Here is a 10445-nt window from a genome sequence, read left to right on the forward strand (position 1 = left end):
GCAAAGAAAGCCCTCCCGACGAAGAATTCAAAGGTACTAACTACTTGTATAAGAGATTATAGTAATGCCGACGGTGTTAGCATCTTGGACTGTCTTTAAATGTCACTGTACTCGTTCGATGAGGCGACTGACGTGAACATCTTGTAAGATAGATTTCGGAATACGGTGAACTGCTGTCTGGAAAGGTTCGTACCAAAACGAAACGAGGCAGTGAAAAAGTGCAATCGTTGTATTAACGGCCATACAATAAAGCTTAAACGAAGAATAAGACGTAGAAGTAGGAATAAAGAGAGGAACAAAATGGAGATTTCGCAGCTTTTCCAAACCCTTAAGCACATGCTCGTGACGGCAAAGGAACACTTTTACTCGCAGACGTTACCCAATTTTATGAGAGATTCACCACAATGTTTTGGCGTCACCTTGCCCCGTCGCACGAACAAGCACAATATATCTGTATTGTTGGCAATATAATTAACGACCGTGCACAAATTGCTGACAAATATAAAGAATATTTTCATTCTGTGTTCGCTCCACCGGAGCCATCTTCCACTGACCTTGACGAGAATCGCACAGGAGGGTATGTTGCTTCTGTGAGGCATTGTTTTCGCTGAGGAGGGAATTCTTGCACTACTTCTTAACATAGACACAAAAAAATCAGCCGGTCCTGATGGTATTCCAAATGAACTTTTAAAACGACATACGGAATGAATATTTAAGTATCTCTATATAATTTTTAAAGCGTCCCTAGATCAGCCCAAATTGCCGCCTGACTGGCTGACAGCTAGAGTTGTCCCTATCTTTAAATCCGGTGACAGACACAGCATCGAAAATTATAGGCCCATTTCAATTACCTCCACATGCTGCAAGATTATGGAGAATGCAATATCAAAAAGCTTGTTCAATTACTTCAAAAATGCTAATGTCCTTCTTCCTAACCAACATGGTTTTAGGCAAAAATTGTCAACGGTTACCCAACTTACCGAAACCATACATTATTTTTGAAGCGTACTTAACGAGAAAGGTCAATTAGATGCCGTTTGCCTTGATTTCTCAAAAGCGTTCGACCGCGTTCCACACCCAGAGAGAGAGAGAGAGAGAGAGAGAGAGAGAGAGAGAGAGAGAGAGAGAGAGAGAGAGAGAGAGAAAAGGGAAGGAAGGACAGGGAGGTTAGCCAGTGTAAATACTGGCTGGCTACAATGTGCTGGGGAAAGGGGTAAAGACACCCATATCTTCTTGATAAAGTGCTTAGTCCCGGCGTTAACATTAACATTGTCAAACGGATTCAATCATATTTAGTAAGAACGCAGTTTGTGGAAGTGAATGGGGCGAAATCCGGAGTGTTGCCTGTAACGTCAGGAGTTCCTCAAGGATCGGTGCTAGGCCCTGTCCTTTTTCCCAGTTATATAAATTACATTGCAGACTAGATTAACCCCGTTATCAAAGTTCGACTTTTTGCGGACGACTGCTTAATATATACCATAGCCTCCAGCCGCGATGATCAGATCGCCATAAATTCCGCATTAAAAAGTATTAGTGAATGGTGCAATAAATGGAAAATGAAAATTAACTACAGCAAGACTATGTATATAAGGATAACGAACAAGATAAATAATATACTCTCCTCCTTCGATTATGAGATAGATGGTAAGGTCATAATCCGTGAAAATAACATTAAGTACCTTGAAATTACTTTATCGAGTGACCTCAACTGGAAAGCACACATAAACAACATATGCTCATCAGCTGGAAAAAAGCTCTGGTACTTGCGGCGAAAGTTAAAACTTGCTCCTCACAAACTAAATGAGCTGCATATTTAACGCTTGTTCCTCCCACATTAGAGTACGCAAGCGTCGTGTGGGATCCGTTAAAAAAAAAAAACCTGGTATATAGAACAGAAAAACTTCAAAGAAGAGCGGCAAGATTCAGCTTATCAAAATACCGTTCAACCGACTCCGTAACTGAAATGCTCAGGAAGCTCAACCTACCTACACTTTCAGAACGCAGAAGGATATAGACTAAAATTTCTTTATCTGATTCGCCATAACTGGTTTAACCTTAATACACAGCAGTAAATAAAACAGCGTTTGTCTCGAACAGTACGAAGCAGCAACCTAGAGGACATTCAACCCATTTCAGCAGGAAGAGATGCATATAAGTACTCGTTTTTCCCCAGAACAATTGAGAAATCGAACGCGCTTCCACATGGATTATTAAGAGTAGACAGTCTAAATAAATTTGAAACCACACTAACAATTTTTTATTTCGGCTAGAAGTACATAGCTGTTACTTTAATAATGGTAATTTGTCTCACTGATGTTCCTGGTTAAAACGAGAACAAGGTGAAAGCAGGAGTTGTTCTCATTTTGCTCATCGTCTTGAATTTCCATCTACCGCCTTCCCCGTGTTTTCCCTTATGTTCCTGGCTGTAACACACATGATTAATCCAGCAGCTGTGGTACATTTAATACCACCCTATTATAATTTGTCTTTTGCCTCTTTATGCTTTTCATTGTGCCTTTTCCTGTGTATATGCCTCATTTGGTCTGTTCTAGACTGCGGCAGCCCTGCTATCGTGTTTCGTTTGTCTTGAAACCGCCCTGTAACGACCGTCGGCCAACAGTATTGATAAATAAAATGTAGACGGCGGCGCAAGCGGGACATGATAGAGGCATGTTTGAGACAGGATTAAGGCAGGACAGGTTAGCGCAATAGCAACTACTTGGTCAGTGGCACTGGCGTCGGCAAAAGCCCAGATGGCAGCTGTGGAGTTGGTCGTGGGTTTGGGCTGCCGACGCGACCTAGAGGCTTGTAGTTTCTTAGTTGTTTGCGCGACCACGGTGATAGGCTGATATGGTCCGACGATGGAGGATTGGCGTGTTGTCCCATGTAATGGGTGTAGGGCTTGAACTGCTGGACGAGCTGAAAGCTCGAGGCGATGGGACGAGTGTATATATATGTATATGTATATGTATATATATGTATATATAGTGTATATGAAATATATAATTGATCTAACGTGTTGAGGTCTGCTTTCCTTTGCAGAATATAAATAGGAATGAGGCGCGGAAGACAGCTGATGGTTCGTATTGCATCTCTGTTTGCCACTTCTAACCGGTTCCAGTGTGTTGAAATTGGGATTGATAAACAAGTCTTTGCGTGCAATATACCGCGGACGAGTAATCCGGCTATCCCAGCTCTAGCTCCGCCAGCCTTTGAAGGGATGCGCCTAACGAGATGGAGCAGCTGGGCTGAGCGACGGCGTGCTTCTCTCATCCATTATGTAGCCGAGCAGGAGGCCGCAATAGCGAGGCCTAAAACGCGGAAAGACACCGTGTAGGGAATAGGACAACAGTAAAGGTTAAGAGAAAGGGGTCTGCTCTGCGGCTGGCGACGGTCCCGAAGATTAGTAACTGAGATCAGGGCTGTCTTTTCCAGCGAGAGCACCAGGCCGATAGCTTTGCACCTATATTAACAGTCACGTCGAGAAAATCTTGTAAAGCACGTTCCTGAATATCAAAATCTCGGTGGGAGTACTATACGGAAATATCATCAGATATCAGATATCATCCTTGAAGGTCTCTCTAGGGTCCAGGTGAATGGAATCCGTGTAAGGTTGAATAATAACGGATCCAGCACAGAGCCACGTCGCGATCCTCGAAATGACGAGTAACGACCAAACGTCTGGCCGGATATACACGGATGCTACATGTGAAGTTATGAAGAAATGCCTCTACAAAGTTGTGCAGCTTCTATGGGCAATGAATCCAACGGAGTGCCTCAAGGATAGCTGAATGACTGACATTATCGTACGCGTTTTTATGTCGAGTAACAGCAATGAGCGGATGGATGAGGGGCGGCCGATGCATAATATACGTGTAGATAGTGCCTCGAGACCATTTTCAGTTCCTAAGTTTGGACGAAAGCATACCTGAGCCGGATGGTACCCACCCAGGGTTTCGAGCCACCAGCTTAAGCGAGATACCAGCATTCGCTCTATTAGCTTGAAAAAGAAACGTTGATGTCAGCGCGATTGGCCATAGGCTTTTAATGTTGTCCAGATGTTTGCCAGGCTTGAGTATCATAGGCTAATAGTCTAAAAGTTGGTCCATGCATGGGGAGGGGGAGGTTTTATTGCCTAGCTTACCGCATAAGCTTATTTTCACAGAATTGCGATAGCATCTTTGTAAGGACAAAGAGAACAAAGCTCAGTTACTGAAATATTTATGCTGGATTTGAACACGATCTCCCTGCAGCCCGAGTGGGGGGTGCCGGTTTCGCAACATGGCGGCCCCCGCCTCGGGACAGCCCACGAATAGGGCGCAATGCGTCTCTTCGCCCGAAAAATATCTTGTCCCGAGGCGAACACGCATTCGCCAAGGCGTACAGGCACCACCTATACTTTGCCAATGTCCCGCGTTTATCCCCTGCCAGAGATTCGGGTACGGGGCATGGGCTTTCTAAAGGCACGATGTGCACGCGCTCTATTGTGAAATCGAAAATCCAATTTCACTTCCCGCGAAATCCTGCTGCACACTGCTGCATTGTGTGCTGTCGCGTTCGCGCCACACAACGCAACCATAAGTGACGTGCGTTTTTCGCAAGGAGCAGGGACAAATGCGTGCAATCAATATCGGAGCTACCGTCTCTCATTTTATATTATGACTTTCAATAACCTCACAGACCTTTTCGTGCTCCTGTCGCGGGGCACTGCGAGGGAAAGCGTAGCCTGAGGTTCATTGCCTGCCACCTTGAAATTTCCCGGATGGTCGGTGGCTGCGCGACGGTTACGAACGCGATTCCCGACGGTGTGGCGATGACATCCTGGCTCGGACGGTCAGCTTGGCACTTTTTTCCCCGAAACCTCGTCTGCCCCGGCTTCGCGCTTTTTCTCCCGCTTTCTTTTTTCCAAACCTGGTCGCCGTTGCCGAGGCAACGAATGATGAGATTTCCTTTGTACCGCGGGGTTATTACTCGATTTTCTTTCCCTCTTTTTTGTTCTTTTTGTCTGGGCGCGATGTATCACCCGTTGCCTGCGCCGCTCAGCTGGAGTTGCGTTGCTTCTAAGCTAGTACGGAGTTGCCGCGGTGCAGCAGATGGGCCGACGAGTGGTTCACGGTGACCGTGAAACAAACAAACAAACAAACAAACAAACAAACAAACAAACAAACAAACAAACAAACAAACAAACAAACAAACAAACAAACAAACAAACAAATAAACAAACAAACCCAACAAACCAAGCAAAGCAAGCAAACCAAGCAAACAAACAAACGAAGAACGTTTTACAAGAGCAGCGTTTATTTCTGTGCGCATCTCATTCCATCTATAACCGCTGAAGTATACGCAAGATTGCCGCTTAGCCTCTTGTGCTCAACGGGAGTGTTGCACATTTAGTGCACACACTTGGGTCCCCTGTATCGGATGTCTGTTTCAGTTTTAGAGAGCAGCTCTTAGGCGCCCGTTCTTGCGTTGAGCGTCGACGTAACCGAGAAAACGCGGAGCGCCGGGGGATGAAAGAAGGCGATAGCGAAGAGAGCGCGAGGAGGAAAGCGGAGGAAGCCCCTTTGAAGCACCACCAGTTGGCGCTCACGTCCGCGCGTCTGCGTCCGCGGCGGCCGTCCGGGCGAAGAAAAGAAAGAGAACCAGAAAGCTAAAAACTAAATGATGGGGTTTTACGTGCCAAAACCACGATCTGATTATGAGGCACGCCCTGGTGAAGGACTCTGGAATAATTTCGACTACCTGGAATTGCTTAACGTGCACCTAAATCTAAGTACATGGGTGTTTTCGCATTTCGGCCCCATCAAAATGTGGCCATCGTGGCCCGGATTCGACCTTGCGACCTCGTGCTTAGCAGCCCAACATCACAGCCACTGAGCAGCCACTGCAGGCAACCAGAAAGCTCGGCTTCGGGCGCAGCGTTCGACGTGAGAGTTTCCCGGTAAATAATGCGGCTAAATAAGCTGCAGTTGCCGGGAAGCGGCAGCTGTGTGGCCGGTCTATATGCAGGGCGTTTCAGCGAACACCTTCAAAAATTCTTAAAGCTTGCCTGTGGCAGATAGCCCAATTCTAGTTGATGAGCTGGTCTACTCCAAGAGTTGGGCACTACTTGCACGAAAAATTAAAATTCGCATAACTGTCTAATTAACAAGAATCCGCTAAGTACCTTTCTAACTAATTACCTTGTGGTCCATATTGCAATTTACAAATTATATCCGTGAAGTTCACAAAGTGGATCCACTTGGAACGAATTATCAGGATGATTAATAAAGGAAAAATGAAACATCCACCCAAACGTAGCAACTTGCTGCAAAGGAAGCTCATACGTGTTCCTCGAAAGAAAAAGCCTTGCAATTGAAGAAAAATTCGTCTTCGTCCGGCACTCGAACCCGGGACAACTGCCTTTCCGGGGCAGCCGCTCTACCATCTGAGCTAACCAGGCCGCTAGCAGATGGCAGGGCGAAGTCGAATTTATCATCAACAAGTCGAAGCAAAGTCAAGAGTTTTATTTATTTACCCTTTAATAATTACTCCTCTCCACCTTGAGGGTTTCCGCAGAGCTATTACATCAATTCTCAGGATGCCACCAGTGTGAAGGTATTAATTGCCTGACTTTGAGGAGAAATGCATTGGCGTTCCAGTTACTTTCTTAACGAAACGTCGTGAATTATGCATTCAGGCACAAAAGTAAGGCACAAAAGACGCGGGCGAAATGCAAGAATACTTACATACCTATACATTTAGGCGGATGGTAAAGAATTCCGGTTGATGAAACTTATTCCTCGACAACGGCGTATCTCTAGCGCTAGCGCCTGTTTTGGGACATAAAACTTGTGGGGAGCACACGCGCCAATCTTCCCCCGCGCCGTCGCGTCGAGAGCCGGCATAGATAGGGGAGAGGCGCACTCTGCCCTCTGCCGATTCTCCCTCGCTCTCGCGACGCGCGCGCCCTTCCTCCCCGACTCGCGGGGAGGACGGGCGAGGAGGACATTCCTCTCGCCCAGGTAAAAAGGTACAAAACAGCGCGACCGGGGGAGACCCTCTCTCTCTGAGGCCGGGACCCCTAACCTGCCGGACTGGAGTACCTGCCGCAACACGTGAGTGACCACGTTGCCTGACTATCCCGGGCAACGAGGCCAGCCTATTTATTATTATTACAGAGAGGACGCCCCTCTGCCAGTGTTCTTTATTGCCGGTAGCAATAAACGTTCTTACAGTTGACGCCGCTGGTTGCCTTATTCGTTCGAACCCGACGTAGCCGCGATTCCCGCGCTACGGGTTGGGGAGCAACACAAAGCGACTGCGTGGGGCTAGATCCGGAGCTCGCCTTCAGCCCTAGCCGCACGCAGAGTGGAACCCCCACATTTGGCGCTACCAACGTGGATCGAATTCGGCAACACGGCGAGTCTTCTGGTGTGTGTTGGCGCTAGGACTACCCACGTTTCAGCGAACAATGGCGGCTGGCTTGTCTGACCTCTCAGATTTGTTCATGTTGTCAAATGTAGCGACGCAAAGTCAGCGGCCTATTGCTAACGCGGCGGCAGCTGCTGAACAAACTAGCAGCTTTGGTTTTGAGTGTTTCACGCGGAACAGTCAGGCGGGCGCAAATGCCACGTGGGCAGAGGTTAGCCCTAATACGAGGCGCACCCCGTCGAGCCCCTCGCCGCATCGCGACGCGGACATAGAGGCACACATGCCACTAGATAACTCGACCCGGACGGCAGAGGCATCCGGCCCTTTGGGCGCGAGTTTGCCGTCTAGCGAGGCAATGCTGCAAAATGCGTTGCAAATCATGCAGAGCTTAGCCGGCGCCCTGCAAGGCACAATGCAGGCCTCGTCGCAGAGCGAGCGACCACGAATTAAGGTAGACATGCCTACCTACAGTGGGTACCACGATCGCACGAGTGCAAGTGAGTACCTCGACCGTCTGCTGTATTACCAGCAGGCAACCGGGCTTTCAGACGCCGAACTAGTCGCGCGCGTGATCCCGGTTTCACTGACTGACCAGGCGGCTCGATGGTTCCGACTGACCGGACACCGATGCCGCACGGTAGAAGAGTTCCGCGCGAACTTCCGCGAGGAATTTCTTCCGCCCAATTACGAGTGGCGTTTGAGGAGAGAGTTGGAGCTTCGTACCCAGCATCCGGACGAGTCCCTGCTGGAATATGTTCGAGCGATGGACGAACTTTATCGTCTCGCGAACCCTCACGCCACCGATGCAGAGAAAGTTGAGCGTGTCACACGGCAGGCACACCCCACTTTCGCGGCCTACTTCAGAGGATGTAGGTTTACAGACCTAGACGAACTCGCCGCCGAGGCGAAGCGCATCCAGGGGGACATCCTCGCGGCGCGAGCATACCGTCCGCCTCCACCCGCGGCGCTGTCACTCGAGCCTCGCTGCGCGTGGAACGGCGGCGCGATCCCTTCCCACTCGTCTAGAGTCGACGCGTCGGTATCGTTCGCGGAGCAGCAGGTCCAGCGTAGTTGGGAGTTATCAGACCGCGCTTTGGACCCGTACGCCTACGCGCTGAGAACAGCACCGACTAACGCCGCACTCAGCGCGCCGCGACAGGAACGAGAGGCCGATGCGAGACTGGAGGAGCGGCACACGCCGACCGCAGTTCAAGGAAGCTGCGGCGAGCCGGAGTGGAGCGACGGCCGCCCAGGCCACCGAGGCTTCAGCGGCCGCTGCTACCAATGCGGCCGACCAGGGCACATCGCCCGTGACTGCGGCCGCACGCCGGGCCGAGGCCGAGCACGTGGCTCGGGAAACGGGCGAGGCCGCCGGTGATCCACCTTGGGTCCCGTGCGGCGATGTCGAATATAGCCGGCGGTACCGAGTTACTTGCGCCTTCGGCTTGTCGCGTAGGAGGTGTTGCGGACTCGCAGGCGCCGTTCATCGAGCTAACGATAGCCCGAAAGAAATTCGCTGCATTATTGGATACCGGAGCAAGCGCTTCGTTATTTGGAGACGAGGTGTTGCATCATCTCCGCGAGAACAATATCCGCTTGAGAGATAATGACACCACCTTCCGACTTGCTTCCGGCACAGCACAATCTAGCGGTGCAGCTAGGTTAGTGATCCGTTGGGAGAAACGCGTCAGGCGACAACGCCTCGTACATCTCCCGGGTTTATCAGTGCCTGTTATTTTGGGTCGAGACTTTCTCGTCAAGTCGGGCATTGTAATAGACATCGGCAACGGAGGTTACCGAGAGAACGGAACGGGTGCTTTAAAGCTTTTCGCAAAAGCGCCCGTGGCAGCGGAGACACGACAGTCTCCGGGCGCAGCGCGAGTGGGCCACACCCGGCCACAGCCAAGCGAGCGAACCGTAATCGGCGCAGGCGAGGAGAGAGACACGGTGGCACAACAGTGCGCCACTGTTCTGCGAGGAGTAACGCACCCGCTTTTGTCAGAGGTCACTATGCCGGAGAGAGAACGGGCACGACTGTCGTCGCTGTTGTACGAATACGACGCGATTTTCACTGACCGTCCGGGCCGCACTACGCTAGTCAGGCACAGGATATACACGGGTGACGCTGCGCCATGGAAATGTAATCCTCGGCCGATTAGCTTGACTAAGCGGAAAGCACTTGATAGCGCCTTAGACGAACTCATCGACACAGGCGTGGTGGAAAGGTCGAACAGCCCATGGGGCTTCCCGGTAGTTCTAGTCCCGAAGAAGGACGATACCTATCGCCTTTGTGTAGACTACCGCAGGCTGAATGAGGTTACGAAGAAGGATGCGTACCCTCTACCCTCCATATCCTCTTTAGTGTCTAACCTAGGCGGGGCGAAGTACTTTACAACGCTCGACGCTAGTCGCGGATACTTTCAGGTCGAAATGGACGAGCGTGACAAAGAGAAAACGGCTTTCACTTGTCACCGGGGGCTCTTTCAATTTAAAAGAATGTCTTTTGGTTTGGTCGGAGCTCCCGCTACTTATCAAAGGCTGATGGACCGAGTGCTAGGAGACGCGAAGTGGCAACATGCCCTCGCATATCTGGACGACATAGTGGTTTATTCGAAAACATTCGAGGAGCACTTGCGCCACTTGAGAGACGTCCTAGACAGGCTGAGATCCGCGGGTATCACGCTGAACCCGAACAAAGCTCAGATAGCTGCGAGCAGAATAGCGCTGTTGGGATTCACGCTGGACAACGGCCGCATCCTGCCGAGTAAGGATAAGCTCGAGGCTATATTGCGGTACCCGTCGCCGAAAGATATCGGCGAACTAAGGCGCTTTCTGGGATTGGTGAACTTTTATCGCCAATTCATTCCAGACTGCGCGGCAGTGCAAGCGCCTTTGACGAAGCTCTTGAGGAAAGACGAACGGTGGACTTGGGGACAAGAGCAGGAGGCGGCACTGCGTGGCCTCACGAAGGTGCTCGCTGACACGGCCGAATTGCAGCTGCCCGATTTGAATAGGGAGTTTGTGATTCAAAC

The sequence above is a fragment of the Dermacentor variabilis genome, chromosome 4 (genome assembly GCF_050947875.1).
Source record: "Dermacentor variabilis isolate Ectoservices chromosome 4, ASM5094787v1, whole genome shotgun sequence".
In the NCBI taxonomy this organism is placed as follows: Eukaryota; Metazoa; Arthropoda; class Arachnida; order Ixodida; family Ixodidae; genus Dermacentor; species Dermacentor variabilis.